Genomic DNA, 20,423 nt, shown 5'->3' with positions numbered 1-20,423 from the left:
ATATATTACACGTATATACACTATATAGTATATATATATACACATATAATTAAGTTAAAGTCCTCCTGGGCCTCTGCTAGGTTCAGTTTATAATATATATATATATATATATATATATATATATATATATATATATATATATATATATATATGTGTATATATATATATATATATATATATATATATATATATATATATATATATATATATATACCGTACCGACAGCCAGTGGGGGACAGGTCCCTATGCCTAAGACATAGATAGACAGATAGACAGTACCATTTGACCAAGAAAAAAACCAAACTGATTTTAAAATAATTTTTTACAAAATTATTATTTCTAACAAATACTGCACGAGATGAACATGTTAGTATAAAAATACTATGGCAAAACCAATATTACCCATTTAAGTAACACCAAATTCTTACGATTACACAATACGATGAATAACCAACATTCAAATACGAAAGCTGTGTATTATTTCAGATCCCGTAAACTTTCCAGAAAGTATCTGTCCCTTCGCCCTCTAAGTCTGAGTTTCCTTCAGACGCCTTCAAAATGACTTTTCGGGAGTTTGGGACTCTCCGAGGAAGAGTTGAAAGCAATAGGATGTAATTAATTTGGACATAATTCGTTCATTTAGAAAAATCGAAGAACCTTTCCTCACTTTGCGTACAGACACATAAAACGAACGCAGAACCATTTGGTTCAACCAGAAACCGCAGTGCTCATTGGTTCAAACAACCAGAAACAACGAACAATAGTTTACCTTTACGAGCCCTGATACAATTCAAGCTGAATTTTTATAACTGCAAGAAGATAGACATGAAAGAGATCCACGTTCCTATAGCAACAATGAGTAATCGTTCATTTGGAAAGCAGAGCTCAATTCCAGTTGGTTTAGAAAGTCTAAAGACAGGCCTGATAAGTTCTGGCTCCATGAAAACAATAAAGATTGACTAGCTTGGTGGAGAGTGTTATTTTGATAACTTCAACTCATCTTTCGTGCCAAGTCAACCATAAACTATACAAATTTGGTTCTTATGATCCATGGTTATCGACAAGAATCGACCATAATCTGGAAAAAACCAGAAAGGGGAAAAAAACCAGAACAATGACTAAATGTAACAGGGAAAAATCATAAACCTCGTAAGAGCATAAAGCCACTTTATTTCCTATAAGCACTGTTTAGGGAAGTGCTCCAGTATCACCACACATTAACTAATAACATACTCCCAATAGCACAACATATTAAATAACAATATACTTTATTTCCGTTGAGCACTGTTTAGGGAAGTACTCCAATAACACCACATTATTACATCTAATAATAAACACAAGTGTACAGTTTTTTCAAATTTCCTACATATGAGACAACAGAAGCTGTTCAAGACATTCTTGTAATTTCTTCTTCTCTACCATTCAGAGCGCCTGATAACAACCGATGGATAGATATCAAAGCCAAATACGAAACAAAATCACGATGAAAGAAGTCCACAAAACTCCCCAATACTGGAGTCTTTATTTCTTCTTCTTCTTCTTCTTCTTCTTCTTCTATCAAGTTCCCCAATATGACAACCTAAGTTCAACACAACTTTCGCAGAAAAGTCGCCTTGAAAATTTTCACAACAGGTGTGTCATTACTAGACACATACAAACGCGCAGCAAAGCGATGGTTTAAAATTGTTTTCGTCCTAATTCATATATGTCCAACATCCAATAAAACGCTTTTCCAGGGTGTAATTAAATATGGCCAAATTTCTTTAATTTTCCACGAAGTAATTCATAAACAATTGGTATATCGTCGAACCTATACTTATATAATTATAAATTAATCAAAGGCTCGTTGAGTTTTATTGATGTAATTCATTAATAAGCCAATATCATACATGATTGTCGAATATAATTCATCTATACCAAACAAAGAGGCAGGGGCATGCCCACGAAACATTTCGTCTGACTTGTACATTGATCTATTCATATTCAACATTAACCTTGTTTCATTATATCCATATTACTTTCATTTTTCAAAATACATGTAAGTCGTCTAATCGACTAACAAAATGTATACGATGCCATCAACTTATCAACTCTTGTCCCGTTGACCGTTGATTCTGCAAAGGCAGTTTGATAGTCAAACCCCAGTATGGATTAACATCCAAATGCAAGTACATTGCATTCTCAAGATAATTACACGTCGTGGAATTTTAGAAAATATTTTCAAAGAAAAAACATCAAATGCACCCCAAGGAGTCTGTTCCCTTCAGCCCTTTTTGGATTCCACAGACATAGTCTACGTTATCGCTTTCCTTGACCTTAAGAGTCCCCCTGCCTTTTGCGAGAAGCCCTGGAAAGGGGGTCCCTCGGGCGAACCTGAGTCTCTAGGCTCCCAGGTTGACCGCTGGAGGACTCATTTGGTGAAAGAATGTCCTCAGACTCCCGTAGGAAGCACCAAAAGGGGCTCCTCTGACAAACATGACCCTACGCTCCCTCTGAAACCCTCTGTGCTTCTAATAACGATTTTGATTTTTCAGCGGTGAAACGTGCTCGCCTACCGATTTGGTAGTCCGAGTTCTTTTCCCCGGCTCCGCCAACGCGGAATCAGAGGAATTTATTTCTGGTGATTAAGAATTCATTTCTCGATGTGGTTCGAATCCCACAATATGCTGTAGGTCCCGTTCCTAAGTAACCAACTGGTTCCTAGCCACGTAAAAGTATCTAATCCTTCGGGTCAGCCCTAGGAAAGCTGCTAATCAGGTCCGTGGTCTAGTTAAACTAAGATATACTTAACTTCTTCAACGGTGAAAAAAATTGAAAACATTTGTTCCCATTTCCTGAGATTTCTTATAGACGAAGGGGATCCATTCTCCCTGTTACTCTATCACCTGGAAAATGAGGCTGGAAATGGAGCCAATTTCAAATCCCGCGAGTCAAAGATTCAAATTTAGAATAAATCAAATTTAATGTAAGAGGCAATGCTTTGAGGATTCCAGAGGAAGCCTTGGACACTGCAGAGAGCCCCCAATTCTGAAACTTCCCAGCGAAGCCAGAGGTCACTGTTCTACAAAAATGGTTTCTTTCCGGGTTTAAGTGAGGAACCAAGGGACCCACCCAAGTTTGTGTGAGGGGGCCTCTATGGAACCTCCCAAAGAAGCCCGTGTGAATCTTATGGGTTGTTAATGTAATTACAGCATTGGAGTCTCTCTTTAGCCCCACTTTTTGGCATTTTCCCTTTTCAGTCTATGAGCAATACATTCATTTGCTTTAACTTTAACACCAAAAAAAAAAAAAAAAAAAAAAAAAAAAAAAAAAAAAAAAAAAAAACTCTTGAACCTCGATTAATAATGCGTGGCTTCAAAAAAATTCCACTAGAGACTATCGTACTTAAAATACAATGCACTGCATTTTATTAAGAAATTCTATTATCTTTGAATAAAAAATAAAATCACTATAATTCCTTCAACACTACGTAATCATAAACACAAACCCGGCACATTATTTCGTGCTTTGTGTCTCGTTCCAAACAGCAACTCTATATTCCAGCCCACCAAAGAAAAGATAATGCTGAAACTGTTAATCGGTCAACCAAAAGTAAAGTCGATATCTATGATAAAAATAACTTTTTTGCCGACATATTTTTTCAATGTTATCACCATCCTCTTCACCAAAATATCGTTCGCTGCGTTCACCTTTTTCTTCTTTTATACACTTCCCTACAACTAGTCATGAATTACTTCCTTTGAAAAGAGAGCAGCATTTATGCAATCAAGAATCCCACCACGAAGTAGCAGCAGCTGAATTCCAACAAATATTCCCTCTCCAGACAACACAATTGCCATTTACATCCCACCAAATCCCTACCCTCAATCCTTGGACAAAAGGATTTCCGATCACATTCAAATCACACTCCCCCCCCCCCTACCAACTCCTTACCCCAAAACAATCTCAAAGGAGAGGACAGGAGGGAGGGGGGGAGGTTTGATAGCTATTTACACCGCTGAGATAAGAGTGACACCTTCATCTCTGCAGTTCCTGCAATCGCATTAAGCCCGTCTGCAATGGCACGAATGGCATTTACTCTCTGGATAATCGTCCCGAATTATGAGGGCTGGCTCACTCGAGGCCTCTGAACATCATCGAACTACAATTTAGAAGGAAATTTCCTCCCTGCTTTCAGTCTACACGAGTTTTCGACCGCCAAATGTGCTCTCTGCTTTCCAATATTACTCCACTTCGCTCTTTGCAAAGAATTCACCATTTTCCTTCCTTCACTATTTTCGTTCAAGATACTGTTCTCGTTATCCATACGTTTTGCTTCGCAATACCTGTTCTCTATATTAACTTCACCTTTACACTGCGAGGAGACGAGGAAGTCGAATATGTCATGGACACGCAAGCTTTCCTTTGTCATTTTTTTCTTTATTTGCGTCCAAAATCTGATGTCTCTATTTCCCTTTACAATCCTTTTGGCCATATACCTTTAACAAGTCTTTTCACTATGAACGATCAAAGATAGTTCTCAGTTCCCGATTTCTATATTTCAATCGCCAAGTCCCATCACCGATTTCATCACTATTTCCGCAGTTGTTGCTGGGTCGTATTCAGCTACGCTACAATATGCTCTTCCACGATTCTTTTTCTCTTTTTTTACTCTTTAATTTACAATTTCATACAGTTACGTATTACTGCAGTATACACTGCGTAATACTCATATAAGGAAAATTCATTATGAACCTAAAATGATTCACTGAAAGTACAGACCGGCGAATTTAGCTGCAGATAACAACAGAACTTTGTTCGGCATCATATCAAAATGACCAAATACTGTTTCCTTGTTCATTTACCTTTACTTCCTTTTACTTCTTTCTAATGAACACCAAATTCTTTGGAAGCTTGAATTTCAAGTTAATGGTCATTGTGGACTTGTTCCTTATGGATAGGTTTCATCTACTGAATATAATAAATAATAATAATAATAATAATAATAATCCAATAATAATAATAATAATAATAAATAATAATAATAATAACAATAATAATAATGCATATATGTATGAAATCTATTGCTTATATAAACCAGAATCTAGAAACATATTCAACCATGCACAATATCTGTTACATTAATGATATCTCAAGTCCACGTCCTAAGGTATCCAAAAATTTAAAATCCCGGAATTATGTGAATAATTCAGTGCGCCGAAAGAATAATGCGCGAATCCTTAAGCCAATAGTATTTAGCTTGGAATGCTTCGATTATCTTCTATCTTATATCGTTTGTTTTACTTCCCAGTCCATCCTCTTGGATCGAATTTATTCTCATTTCTAATCCCGAAAGTGCATTCTAACCGCAAACACTTAGTAGTCGAGATCCTTGAATTTACGTTTACTGGCCTGTTTCATAAAATGTGAACGCATTATGCATAGCTATAGTAACTATTCGTCCTTTGAAAAATTGTTATTCGACCACTGGCTGCGTTCTTGCAAACTGGACCTTGATTTTCTGAGGTAACCCTGGGATACCTTTCAACTCTCAGTCACATAATAGTGAAGTGATAAATAATTACAAGGTCCTCACAAGACCCTTAACCCTTGGTATTACAGTAAAAGATTTAATGAATAAATAAAAATGAACCTTTCAAAATTCTTAACTGACCCCTAACATTAGATTAACTAAAGGAATGAAGTTAACATCCTGAAATCTTTCTTCCCGTTATGTAATCGTGTATGGTTAGAGTCCAAAGGTTTAATGAATGAACAATAGTTCAGTTCAGAGAATTCCAAAAGTTGCTTCGCCAAAAACATCTCAGCTCCTAATACCGTCACGAAAGAACACACACATTTATGAGAAGACTATGGTGTCCTGGAGAGAGAGAGAGAGAGAGAGAGAGAGAGAGAGAGAGAGAGAGACCTACGGGCTGCTCTATGAGCAAGAGCCCGTGCTGGCAGAAGGCCAGCTTAATATCAAACAGAGAGAGAGAGAGAGAGAGAGAGAGAGAGAGAGAGAGAGAGAGAGAGAGAGAGACCGTGCTGGCATAAGGCCAGCTTAATCTCAAACAACGAGAGAGAGAGAGAGAGAGAGAGAGAGAGAGAGAGAGAGAGAGAGAGAATTAGTGTATTGAATGATTAAGAAGGAATGATTTACAATTCCTCAAGGACCACTGCACTCTCTGCTGCTCCATTGAATTATGAATTACAAAGTCACTTTGGCAGTCTAAGAGGAAGCCTCATGAATAACTGAAACATCATCGTCATATAAAATTACTGACGTTCTTTCATAAAATTTGAAAAATACTATTTTACTTCCATTTACAGAGAAATCAGCGAATCAGCGACAAAGATTCACTCACAAGAATCCTTAAATTATTTCTTTCCATTTCCCTCTTAACGTCGACGTCTGTGAAATTCAATTTCTCTCTCTCTCTCTCTCTCTCTCTCTCTCTCTCTCTCTCTCTCTCTCTCTCTCTCCCGAAAACCACTGCACGTTGGTCGGAAATCTTTTAATCATCGGTACGGGTCAGGGAAGCATTGATTATGAATCCGCCTATTTTTTTTTTTTTCTCCGTGTCTCTTTTACCCACGAACATTATATGGAAAAAGTGATTTCGCCGGCTGATAAATCGTTTTCGGGTTCGGAGGGTCAAAGGGCCTTTGTGCATTTTTAAAACTCCCGACATACCATTTCATTTCCAGTGTTTTAATTGCAGAGAATATGAAGGCAAAGGTTCGATATTACTTGCGTTATCTGATATCCACAATTTCACCCCGCTGGTATGAAACCCGTGAATCGCTATGATTTTCTTTATTTCCTTTGGGAGGAGGTTTCTCTTCCTTTTTATTACATTTCCTCGTATTCTTTTCCTTATTTCCTTATATTCTGTCTGTTGACTCTCTACATTTTCAGCCATTTGTAACTTATATTCCTCAACTTTCATTTGAATTCTTCTTTTAAAACTTACTCTATATTACTTTTGTTCTGGTTCCACTTTCCTGTTTGCACATGTATCTGCAAATACAGATTCCTTGCACTTCGTACTTTAGCTGTGTGTGTGTGTGTGTGTGTGTGGTTTTTAAATGGATAACACAGGGTTAATATCCTATCCGTGGACAGAGAGAGAGAGAGAGAGAGAGAGAGAGAGAGAGAGAGAGAGAGAGAATTTCATTAGAATTATATATTTCTGAGTGATTAAGGCAAGGCCTAAAAACCTCATGATACGACACAGTGAATCGCAGAAAGTAAAAGGATCTGGCCTGGAAACATGAAATTCAGATTTTCAAGAGGCAAGCACTAATGAACATGCATGGCTATCAAAAACATCTATCAAACTGCTACAAGTATACTCATGCTCATTACTATACTAGTAAAAAGCAATATAGTCTTCCAAAGACAAGAATGGCCACGTGAGAACAACAGAAAGCGAATGAGTGTCGAACGACTAAAATTCGCTAAAGCAAAGGATACCAAACCTCAAAAAAGTGAAAGAACAGGTATGAGGTCTGGGGACACTAGTAGTAGAGTCACCCATTCATTATGCACAAAAATATGACAAATGTGATGACCTAGAGGCAGCAAATGGTATCACAGATAATCAGTATGTTAAGCAAATCATGTCTAAAAGGAAATTGTGACGAAGCCATAATTATAATAAATAAATAAATATGTAATATATATATATATATATATATATATATATATATATATATATATATATATATATATATACACACACACACACACACACATATATATATATGAATAATTATCACATCGAACCGTGATCCATTATATATCAATTCAAGCTACAAATGTCCTTTAATATCTAAATTCACTTTACCTCCCAAATGATATATTTTCATATATGTACCGAAGGGGAATTATTATCAATTAAAAAAAAATTCCCCTTCGGTACATATATGAAAATATATCATTTGGGAGGTAAGTGAATTTAGATATTAAAGGACATTTGTAGCTTGAATTGATATATATATATAATAATATTAATAATATAAAAATTATATATATATATACATATATATACGATATATATATATATATATAATATATAATATATATATTATACACACACACACACACACATATATATATATATATATATATATATATATATATATATATATATTGACAGATAAATAGACAGACAGACGCAATAAACAGTTAATCGTAAACTGATAATATAAAAACTGAACAATAGTCGACACTAAATCATAAAAAAAAAATATATATATATATATATATATATATATATATATATATATATATATATATATATATAAAGCCTTTATGACGTCAATATACTCCTAGCGAAGCGAACAGTGGCTGTTGCGCAAGCACCTAAGAACTGCAGCGAATAACCGCAAAGTAAAACCACGAGTAATTAGATATATACTCTCTGATCTCACGTCACATGTGAAAGTTGCATCGCCTTGCCTAATGACTGTCACATGGAGCATTTATAGCAAATTTGGACTCAGTCAATCACTTCGTGAATAACATCGGTTTATAACGAATTGTTTGGCTTTAATAACATCAATGATGCTGCAGTACCTGTCATGTACGCCACCTGTCTGAATTAAAAGTGGATCCTTGGGAACAGTCACTTGTCTGAATTAAAAGTGAATACGTGGGAACAGTCACTTGTCTGAATTAAAAGTGAATACGTGGGAACAGTCACTTGTCTGAATTAAAAGTGAATCCGTGGGAACAGTCACTTGTCTGAATTAAAAGTGAATACGTGGGAACAGTCACTTGTCTGAATAAAAAGTGAATACGTGGGAACAGTCACTTGTCCTGAATTAAAAGTGAAGGGACGTGGGGGGAACAGTCACTGTCTGAATTAAAAGTGAATACGTGGGGAACAGTCATCTTGTCTGAATTAAAGTGAATCCGTGGGAAACAGTACTTGTCTGAATTAAAAAGTGAATACGTGGAACAGTCACTTGGTCTGAATTAAAAGTGAATAACAGTGGGAACAGTCACTTGTCTGAATTAAAAGTGAATACGTGGGAACAGTCACTTGTCTGAATTAAAAGTGAATACGTGGGAACAGTCACTTGTCTGAATTAAAAGTGTATCCGTGGGAACAGTCACTTGTCTGAATTAAAAGTGAATACGTGGGAACAGTCACTTGTCTGAATTAAAAGTGAATCCGTGGGAACAGTCACTTGTCTGAATTAAAAGTGAATACGTGGGAACAATCACCTGCTGAATTTTAAAAAGTAAATACGTGGGAACAGTCACTTGTCTGAATTAAAGTGAATACGTGGGAACAGTCACTTGTCTAATTAAAAGAAATACGTGGGAACAGTCACGTGGAAAAAGTCACTCCCGTTCTGAATTAAAAGTGAATACGTGGGGAACAGTCACCTGTCTGGAATTAAACAAAGTGAATACGTGGGGAACAGTCACTTGTCTGATGAATAAAAGTGGGAATACGTGGGAACAGCACTTGTCTGGGAAGTAAAAAAGTCAAATTACGTGGGAACAGTCACTTGTCTGAATTATAGTTGGGAATACGCTTGGGAACAGTCCCACTTGTCTTGGAATTAAAAGTTGGAATAACGTGGGAACAGTCACTTGTATGAAATTAAAAGTGAAAATCCTTGGGAATCAAAAGGGTCCACTTGTCTGAATTAAAAGTGGGGAATACTGAATACTGAAACAGTCACTGTCTGAATTAAAATGAATACGTGGGAACAGTCACTTGTCTGCAATTAAAAGTGTATCCTGGGAAACAGTCCCTTGTCTGAATTAAAAGTAATACGTGGGAACAGTCACTTGTCCTGATTAAAAGTGAATACGACTGGGAACAGTCACCTGTCTGAATTAAAAGTGAATAAAACGTGGGAACATCACTTTCCTGAATTAAAAAGTGAATCCGTTGGGAACAGTCACTTGTCTGAATTAAAAGTGAATCCTGAACAAGTCACTTGTCTGAATTAAAAAGTGCAAATAACTGGGAGTCACTTGTCTGAATTAAAAGTGTATCCGTGGGAACAGTCACTTGTCTGAATTAAAAGTGAATACGTGGGAACAGTCACTTGTCTGAATTAAAAGTGAATACGTGGGAACAGTCACTTGTCTGAATTAAAAGTGTATCCGTGGGAACAGTCACTAGTCTGAATTAAAAGTGAATACGTGGGAACAGTATAAATAAACAAAGCATATGACCCACAACACTAATAGCACCATAAACAAATGATAATATAATAAGCAATAATAGATACAGCTACTAAACAACAAATACTACAGAGGTAATAGTAATTATATCGAATACAAATCAAATGAAAAAGGCGGTGAAATTCAAAAATAAATACATAGTACATTTCCTTCTTTTATACAAACTCAACTTTTTCCCGATGCATAAGAAATCCGTCTTGGGGTGAAATTCACCGTGGCATTCCCAAGCAACCTTTACAAAGGAATCGTTTTTCTGCAATAAATACCTCCAAAATCTTACCCTAGGCTTTCAACGAGAGAGAGAGAGAGAGAGAGAGAGAGAAGAGTAGAGAGAGAGAGAGAGAGAGAGGAGAGAGAGAGAGAGAGAGAGACGTTAAATCTGACTCAGATTCTAACAAAGGGAGAGGTGATTACTTCTAAAAGACATAAGAAATTTCTTTATAGTAAGAGAGAGAGAGAGAGAGAGAGAGAGAGAGAGAGAGAGAGAGAGAGAGAGAGAGAGAGAGAGAGAGAGAGAATCTTTATAAAGAAAATAATTTGGAAAATTCTCAAGTAGGGCAATGAAAGAAAGAACAGAGAGATACGACCGAAGATTCCCGGGAAATGTTTGATCCTTCAGAATGATATTAAATGTAATAAGAAGACATATCAGGGAAGCCTTTGATAATAGAAAAAGAGGAACAGTTATATAGGAGACAGGAATGGAAGGAACGAGAGTCTCCCGTCCTTAACACAAAAGGAAAAGATAGAAAGGACTGGGACACGACGAGGAAACCTTCGAAGCGGCCTGCATGATGCCACCAGCAGAAGGCCAGACAGCAGCAGGAGTGGTAGGTAGGAAGTTGTGTGTCCTCCAAATCAAGACTTGAATTCTTCCATGCACAAAGGTGAAGAGACGATATCCCATTCTTTGAGAAAAACAATCAAGAGGACTATTTATGAAGTCTCGCCATTTTTACCCTCAAGAGATCTACTTATAAAGTCTCATCGTCTGAATCTCTCTCTCTCTCTCTCTCTCTCTCTCTCTCTCTCTATGCCCACATACAAAGGGTTCAGTTTACTTGTACTCCACTGACACCCTCCATCAAGGAAAGTAAAAGATAACACACAAACAGACACTCATAAAATATAATTTATATATATATATATATATATAATATATATATAATATATATATATATATATAATAATTATCAAGTCGCACGGGCGTATCACCGAAAGGAATAACATAACACCCAAGAGAGAGGTGTGCTAACATTAAGTAAGTGACAGCGTGGAATTCTGAAATGAAAACTATACCACTCTTTTTTACCTAGAATGAAAAAATAATAGCCGTGAATGTAAGACCCTTTCTCCAGCATAATAATACAAGCACTTAGTTAAAACGGCTTCAATGGCCTCTTGACAAAGGATGTAAAAGGGACCGGGGTGAAAATGAAAAAGGCCGAGGGGTCGCCAAAAGCACCTAGATTGCTTTTACATTCTAGAACAAAAATGACGCCTCCCAAAGGCAAACGGTGAACTCAAACGCTCCGCTATCCTCGGCTGTTCAGGGGGGGGAGGGGAGGGGGATGTAATGGACGTTAAGGTACTGAAGGCATTCTTTAAAGATGTTACTGTTGCTGTCGGCTCTTCATTTCTTTTCCTTCCTTCAGGTCTGGGCTAGAAAAGGACATCACACTCTGTCTCATTGCCTTTTGCTCATAAAAACAAAAGTCTAGTGCAAAAATACGAAATATTGAGCGCGTAGGATCGAGGATGTGCCAGGCACTACTTAAGGAAACGTTTACAAGTAAAACGAACGAAACACGAGAATACATTGAAAAACGTTCTTTGAATGGAACACTAACAAATAAAAAGGACAAAGAATGACATCGTCTGAAAAACGTCAATTTTTTACCCAGATTGAAAATAAAGATAAAAAGGCCCTTAAGCCACCCGCAAAACAAAAACAAAAGATATTCAAAGGCTTGCTTCTTTTTAGTTCTCATATAAAACAGAACATAAAAAAGTAACCTTCTGGTCAAATAAAAAAAATGACAGCACCCAAAGAAAAATTCACGTTCAAAATATACAGAATATGTCCCCATACTCTATTTCCTTTGATTAATAAGGAAGGAGAGAGAGAGAGAGAGAGAGAGAGAGAGAGAGAGAGAGAGAGAGAGAGAGAGAGAGAGAGAGAGAGAGAGAGAGAGAGACCATCTGAAGTTTAAAATAATTTTAAGGTTTTTGGCTGAAGTTGGTAACAGAAACTTTATAAATGGTTATTAGATGAATTTTAAAATAGAAATATCATACGGCTGTTTAATAAAATTCAAGTGGCTTTGCTAAACGAATTTCAGGAAATATTTTGCAAGCGACAAGCCGTTTCCTAACAAGTAAAAACACTTGTAAGTTTTTCAGCTTCATTTCGCTATCTACTGTGGCTCCGTTTCTTATTTTCTTATTTCGGCTAAATGAAAGTATTTCTCTCTCTCTCTCTCTCTCTCTCTCTCTCTCTCTCTCTCTCTCTCTAATAAGGGGTTTTATTCAGCTGACCTATCACTCATGACATATGCAAATCCTACCTACAATGGACGACATGAATAATATTAGAATGAGTTATTAACAGTTTACGTAACTATTTCTTGTTAAAAGTGCTTCTTTTATACATTTAATGAAAATCCTCAATTTTACTTTTTTTATAGCATTACTGGTGACTTGACTCTTCTTTTGTGATAAGGAATATTTTTACTGTTCTCGCTTAACACACGCAAAATACTCAAATGTTAGAAAGATCACTCAGAAATATTATCATTATCAATATTGAATGCTACCCTCTTAATTGGTATTTTCAAACGTCTATATTCACCATTGCAATCCAATGCAAAGTTTTTCTAATGCAACATACACTGACTTCTGACATGCATTAATTTCAACCAAGCAAACCTGTTCTTGAGGTAATAGAGCAGCGGTTTGTTTCAGCATAACTGAATCTTATAACAATATTTATGTCCTTCGTCTCAGTGCAAGAAAATTAAATGAAAAATACTAACTGATGAGATCTAATGATGTCTACTTGAGTCAAATAAACTACTAGGGATAAAAACAATACCCGCGACAATATCTATAAAAGCATAACGTCGTTCATAAGACTCTGAGGAAATCAATTATATAAAATCACGGAATTCGAGGTAAATGAGTGAAAAGGGCATTGTGAACGCCTCCTGTAACTGCCCAGTTACAAAAGCGTTCCGATTAAAAAAAGTTAAAACCGAGTCAGGGAATAAAAATACGTAATTACAAGGATATCTTGGGGAAAGTACAAAAAAGTACTCCATTAGTACTCGAAGCAGTGGTATATGTTGTAGTGAACACGAATGTTATGAAGTTGAATTTTTATAGAGGACATTGTATTTAGTACCGTCGGTGTATTCAAAACTTTGAAGTAGTATTGGAATATAGTTTTGATAGACACCTACAAGTATATCAGTAATTTTCTCTTCTTGGAATTGAAGCAGATCTATTTGACGATAAGGCACTATTTTTCGAATAGTTCCTTATCGTCAAATAGATCTACTTCAATTCCAAGAAGGGAAAATTACTGATATACTTGTACGTGTATTTAACAAAACTATATTCCAATACTACTTCAAAGTTTTGAATACACCGACGTTACTAAATACAATGTCCTCTATAAAAATTCAACTTCATAACATTCGTGGTAAAATACTAGCAGTCATACACCAGAGAGAGAGAGAGAGAGAGAGAGAGAGAGAGAGAGAGAGAGAGAGAGAGAGAGAGAGAGAGAGAGTTACTAAATAACAAAATGCGGCGAGGTGACACCTAAGAAATTCGGAGTTGTCAAGGTTCGAATGATGGTCCCCAAGAGTATGAGGACTGATTTCAGACAGTGTGGTTACCGATGACACATATCCGATAAGACAAAAAAAGGTTTTGCTATTATAGACTATTGTGGCTACGGGATACGAATGGATTACAGCCAACATTTCAGTTTTAAGGTTTTAGAGAATGGCCCTGCTTTCCGAAAGAAGTGTATTTTTTAACCTATTGAGAAGCAAGAGCATTTGTGCACAAACAAATAAATTTCCTAGTTAGTATGAAATTATTTCTGCATAACGAGCAAACCAAAGTTACGACACAGCACAGTGGCTGTGCATCAATAACAGTTACGACTGGCCTAACTTAATAACAGAAAAAAAAACTTGGGATACATAGAAAGTATCCCTTGAGTCTATATTTGTGCTAGGCACTTGCTCATTTTTGTATAGGCTTTAGACTAATATTGTGAAGAGGGATAGACAAGTCTACTTACTGTCACGCTTATAACAGAAAAAGTGAACAACAATTACGATGCCTGCAATGTGCGTATCGTTTTTCACAGTCTCTCTGGACAATGAACTTCGACCTTCGAATCTTTTTATGGGTAACTTTTCGGTCTATGACTTATGTTCGATAACCTTTCAGTCGAACTTGATGCTTGATAACTCTCTGACCTTGGCACCAACCCTTTGGTCTATGACTATTGCATTCGATAACCTTTTGGACATGATTCGATTGGCCTTTCGTCTATAACTTCATGCTAAATAACTTCAGGACTTCAACATTGCTGCTTTCGACACCCTTCTGGGAATGAGTCTTTGAGCCGTTCATTATCCAATGAAATGTTCTTTGTAATGTTCAATAGCTTTTGAAATAGACTACTTTTTATTCAACAAAGTTTTAGTCCAAGACTATCTCCGTAAACCTCAAGTGCTCCTCTAAAAAGCAATAACCAGACAGGAAAAACAATGACAACCAAAATCTCAAAAACAGACAAGTCTCTCGCATAAAAAACCCATATCCAAGTCTATGAGTCTCAGAATCCCAAACAATGGTTTGGGATTGTTTTCTAGCACAAACATTAACGCTGACAAATCTAAAAAGAACATTCCTGTTCAGACATGCAATAGGAAGTAACAATTCATCTCAACTGGGAGTTCCTAAGAGAGATGGCAAAGCTTCTTCCATGTATAGGCATCTTACCTTGATAAGAACAAACATTCAAAATTAAATAAATACAATTCAAGCGGTTCTTTACATTTCAAAAAATAACTTGAATTTCCCACTACAGATGAAGTAGAGGAAAACCTGTAGTCCCTATGGTTATACACATTCTCTCTCTCTCTCTCTCTCTCTCTCTCTATATCTCTCTCAATATATATATATAATAATATATAATAATCTTACAATATATATATATATAAATATATATATATATATAAATATAGTATATCGTATATATATATACACACATACACAATATACATGCATACATAAATATATGTGTGTATATATATATATATATTATATATATATATATATATAAATGAATGAATATATGTATGTACGTATGTATGCATGTATGAATGTATATATGTACATATATCAGAAAAACCGGAAACCTGCTCCACAAGCCAAATAGCCTTTTGTCAATAAATATGGAAATGTTGAGCAGCTTCTGGTTATCCTTACCTTATGAACAAGACCGTCTGAGAGGGGCCATGATACTGCTAACTCACTCTCTCTCTTCTCTCTCTCTCTCTCTCTCTCTCTCTCTCTCTCTCTGCTATGTGTGTGTGTGTGTGTGTGTGTGTGTGTGTGTGTGTGTGTGTGTGTGTGTGTGTGTTATTTGAAATAAGAATTGACCAAGTGACCAAATCTCCCGGTTGTATAAATCATTATAAAGTCAGAACTTCTTAGAATAAATCCAGTCTTGGTCTCTCCGTCTTCTCATTTCCTATGTTACAAATTCTTATCTATATTATCCCGGGATCACTGTAAAATGAATATACCAGACGATTATATATATGCATGTTTGTATGAGCGAAACCGACGCAAATATAAGGCCTGTATCTAAAATACATTCATACATAATACAAGAAGAGCGCACTGATAGCGGGAAGAAGATTGTCGAGAAAATCTCCTTCAAAGGCCAATTCAATCAATAATCAATATCCATCAATAACCTTTTATCCATTTAACAATCCATATCCCGTCTCTCCCCTGTGAACGCTCTTTCTTCTTTTGGCGAATTTCATCTCCAAACGTTCAATCAAAGTTCTGATATTGATGATACTAATCATTCCGTTCGGAACAATCAAATGTCCTCTGATAACCTAAAACAGAAATGGAATAAATATCTTTCAAAAGCCTTGACTTCCAAGAAAACGGACCTCGTACCCCACTTAGATTTTTAGAGTGTGTCACATTGGGTGAGTAAAGAGCTCAACGCCTGTTTTCCGTCCCCGAGTCCAGGGAAAGCCTCTCTTATGAAGTATGAAACTATGGGGCATTCCATCGCGCCCTTTAGGGTCGAAAATTTCCGTCTGAATTACAGTCATTATTTTACGGTATGGGTACACTTATACCAATAATAATAGTAATATGATGATGATAATGATGATATCCACCGTCTCTGCATACCATTGGTATTAGCGTGACAACAGCCATCTAAAGAGAGCTTACGAGTGTTAAAAATCAAATTAATCGTACAGGAAACTCAATCAACAGTAAATTTCCATACATCACGTACGGTAAAACTACTCAGACATGCAATACGTCAGTATGCAAAATTCTAGGTAAAGACAGAGAAAGAAAAATAAAAACGAAACAGAAGGGACAGTAAGGCAATGTAGAGGAAAATAACTGACACTCAAATATTTGAATGGGTACAAATTGGTGAAGATGGCAATTATATTTAGAGTTAAGGGAGAGAGAGAGTGGCTATTCTGAAGAATCCATTGAAACTTTACAAATTCGCACGAGATATTTTGAGATACTAGCTCGCTCAACAGTAAAAAAAAAAAAAAAAAAATCATAATCACCTCCCACTTCATTTCAGCTTTGAAATTGTAATTCATTCACTGTAAATTCTCAAGTGTCACAGTTATTATTCTTCTCTATCTACAACTGGCAAAATGTTAACTAGAAACAGCCCAAAATTACAGTCTATATCAAACACCACTGGGAAGAAATGAACAACGGTTGTAAATCCTGTAGGTTCGTATGAACCGTTTTGCTAACATATATATGTGTTGAATTTCTACCACCTTGCATCAGTCCTTTGAAGACGGCTTAGCAATAACAAGCAGACACCAATCAGGATTTTAACCTTTTCCATTTTTTTCAATGGTGTGTGTGTGTGTGTGTTACAGCAAAGGGTCTATCTTAAAAAGGACTAAAATGCCATTACAATTAGTCGCTGCTAATGTGAATAAATGCAATTGTAAGTAAATATCTTTCACTGTAATTTCGACTTTTGATTGGCCCTTTACCTAGGCCTATTCCAAAGTACGCTGATCACCATATACAATTATCGCAGTGCTTTTATTATTTGTGCATAAAAAAATAGTGCTATTGTTTAATACGGATGACAAGATTTTTTCTTGCCAGTCAAATATATAATTCATAACATTTACTGTATCTGGTAAACAATACCATCGCATTTTACGCTTTTTCTAATTAACAATTTACCAACTATGAATAAAAAAGAAAAAATGGCCTTGACATTGTGAATTTTCAACGAATGAACTATATTTTCAAAGATGAAATGAAATGGAAGGTGATTTTAGCTTTGTTACGCTCAATGTATTCCTAAGCACAGCCACTATCTCCCCCTGAACTGTAAATCATAATACCATATTCATCAATTTGTTCACGGTAACAATCCTACGCCCGTGCAACATCCTATACTTGGTTTTTTCCCATCTGTCCACCCGCCTGTGGTGTTTGTGTATGGTAACACCGTCCAGGGCTTTAGATAGCGACATTCAGCCTACATTCAACAATAATAATATCCTACTTCGAGTATTAACGGTATAATTCGCATACAGTAAATTATTCAAGCACTTTTCAGATGCAATTGTACACCCAGATATCCTTTTATTTACCTAACTTACACATAACGTAACTATCTAAAGCCCGGGACGCAGTGTTATCATACGCAAACACCACTGGCGGGTGGACAGATGGAAAAAAACAGAGTATAGTTCTTAAAGCTGACGGCTTACTGTTATTTATATACAGCATACTTAAAAATAAAAAAACCCATTAATATCGGATTCCCTTGACAGTTGAGAGGATCAAGTCACTATCACCCATTATTAACTCAAAAGTGTAACTTCCGGTTCAAACCCAGGCACGGTAAGGTGCACTTACATTTAAATGTTGAATTACATCAATTACTTCACGGAATAACGAGATATTCAATATGTGTTCTTTTACCGTTTCAGTTTCCATCGGCCCTTTTCCAGGGCTGCTATTAACTAATGAAATGAGAAATACGCGATCAAGAATAAAAAGATGCAGGGCGATTAATTACATAAAAAAAAAAAAAACCTATGCTATCTGCCACCCTCTTTTTCTTGAGAAGATGATCTTTTAAATTTTTGTTATTTTTTTCTTTATAAAACTCATTTCTGGCCTATTAGTTCTAGAAATTGAACTGGAACTGTAATATAAAATTTAGACCAAAGGACAAGCGCTGGGACCTATGAGCGCTGAAAGGGAAACTACTGATAATAAGAATGTTTGAAAGGAGAGAAACCTCGCAGCTGCACTATGTAACAATTATTAGAGAGGATGGTGAATCAGATTGTAAAACGATAATATAAACGGACGTATAGTAAGAGGAATGAAAGAGGTTGCAGCTAAGGCTGAAGGGACGCTGCAAGGAACCTCAAGTAATGCCTACAGTGCACCACGTGAAGTGCACTAACGCACTACCCTCCTATGGGTCATTAATTCTAGAGAAAAGGTCTTTTGCTAATTCTCAGTGGAAAGGGAAATGGGTCCTAACTAAACAAACCTAAATTCCTTTCACCCAATGATATATTGTTCCAAATTTGGTTGGAATCAATCCAGTGATCCCGAAGAGGTCAATTTGAAACAGTTATGAGAGACAAGACAACCATACAAACAACTTTGAATAGGGATACTCATCTGACCGTACAGCTCAGGTGGTCTATTAATGACTAAACATAAATGGGAAGAAGCTACAGAACTACACAACACCAGGCAGCATAAGCCCCTACTCCACCGATAGTTGGGATTATGGTCACAAAATCAATTCGTATCAACTTTGAAGATTGGTTGAAGGTAAAAGTGACATGCATACTGATGGTCAGACAGGCAGAAAGGACGACGATCACTCATACCGACATCGATGCACGACGGTTTACCTTTGCACGAATTCTTAGTGCAATCCATCCAACTGTGCAGTAGACACCTGGAGGACAGACAACCAGACGGACAAATGAAGGGGAAAAAATAGTCCCCCTTCCTCCGCTCTTTATCCAAGGTGAAAAAAAAGAGGGGGTGAGGGGGGGGGACGAAAAAAGGAAAGGCCATTTTAACTTTTACGCATCATTAGCCCGGCAGCGGGGAAATGAGGGATTTATTTATGTTTACTCGTTACCCGCTTTTTCAATCGGTATTCTGCTGAAGCTTTCTTGCCTAGATATAGGACTTCATTTATCCATTTTCTCTTTTTTCTTACGCTATTTTCAACATAAATATATCCACATTTTCATATTTTCCATAATTACAAATAAAACATCCAAATAATCATACCTAAAAAGCATTCGCGGAGTATGTTTTCTGATTGGTTTATTTCCACAAACTAGCGTTACAACACCTAGGGTCACCGTATCTCCAAATAAAAGAAACTAGAATAACGTTGGGATTCAACTCAATATCCGGTCAAATCATCCTTGGTTATAAACCGCCTCTCCATAAGATTTCTTTGATATTCGCCTATAACTATTTAATTTGACGCCCTGTGAGACCGGAAGACAAAAAGGATACTTCGCGAGTTCTTCTGCAGGATAAATAATAATATTAATATTATAGCTGTAAATGGTCATGATGTAACAATATTTTATTATTATTATCATCATCATAAACAGAATCTCAGCCACAATATCTCCTACGAAAGCAATTTCCATTAAATCAAAACAAAACAAAAAGGCTTAAGGAAAAAACACAGCAGTACGTTGGCTTTTATTGCCACGCATCATTAACAGCTAAAGACGGCAGCACGACAAACGGTGTGGATTCTGAACGGAAATAATGGTCGGCGATGTTTGAACAACGGTAATATCGTCTCGTAGGTGATGGGGGCTTTGGGACTAAGTAATGGTTATAGTAATTTGATCGGGGCCGGTTATGTCTCCTTGTAAATAACAGT

Source organism: Macrobrachium nipponense, chromosome 28, assembly GCF_015104395.2.
Source record: "Macrobrachium nipponense isolate FS-2020 chromosome 28, ASM1510439v2, whole genome shotgun sequence".
NCBI lineage: Eukaryota > Metazoa > Arthropoda > Malacostraca > Decapoda > Palaemonidae > Macrobrachium > Macrobrachium nipponense.
This window is presented reverse-complemented; position numbering follows the sequence as displayed.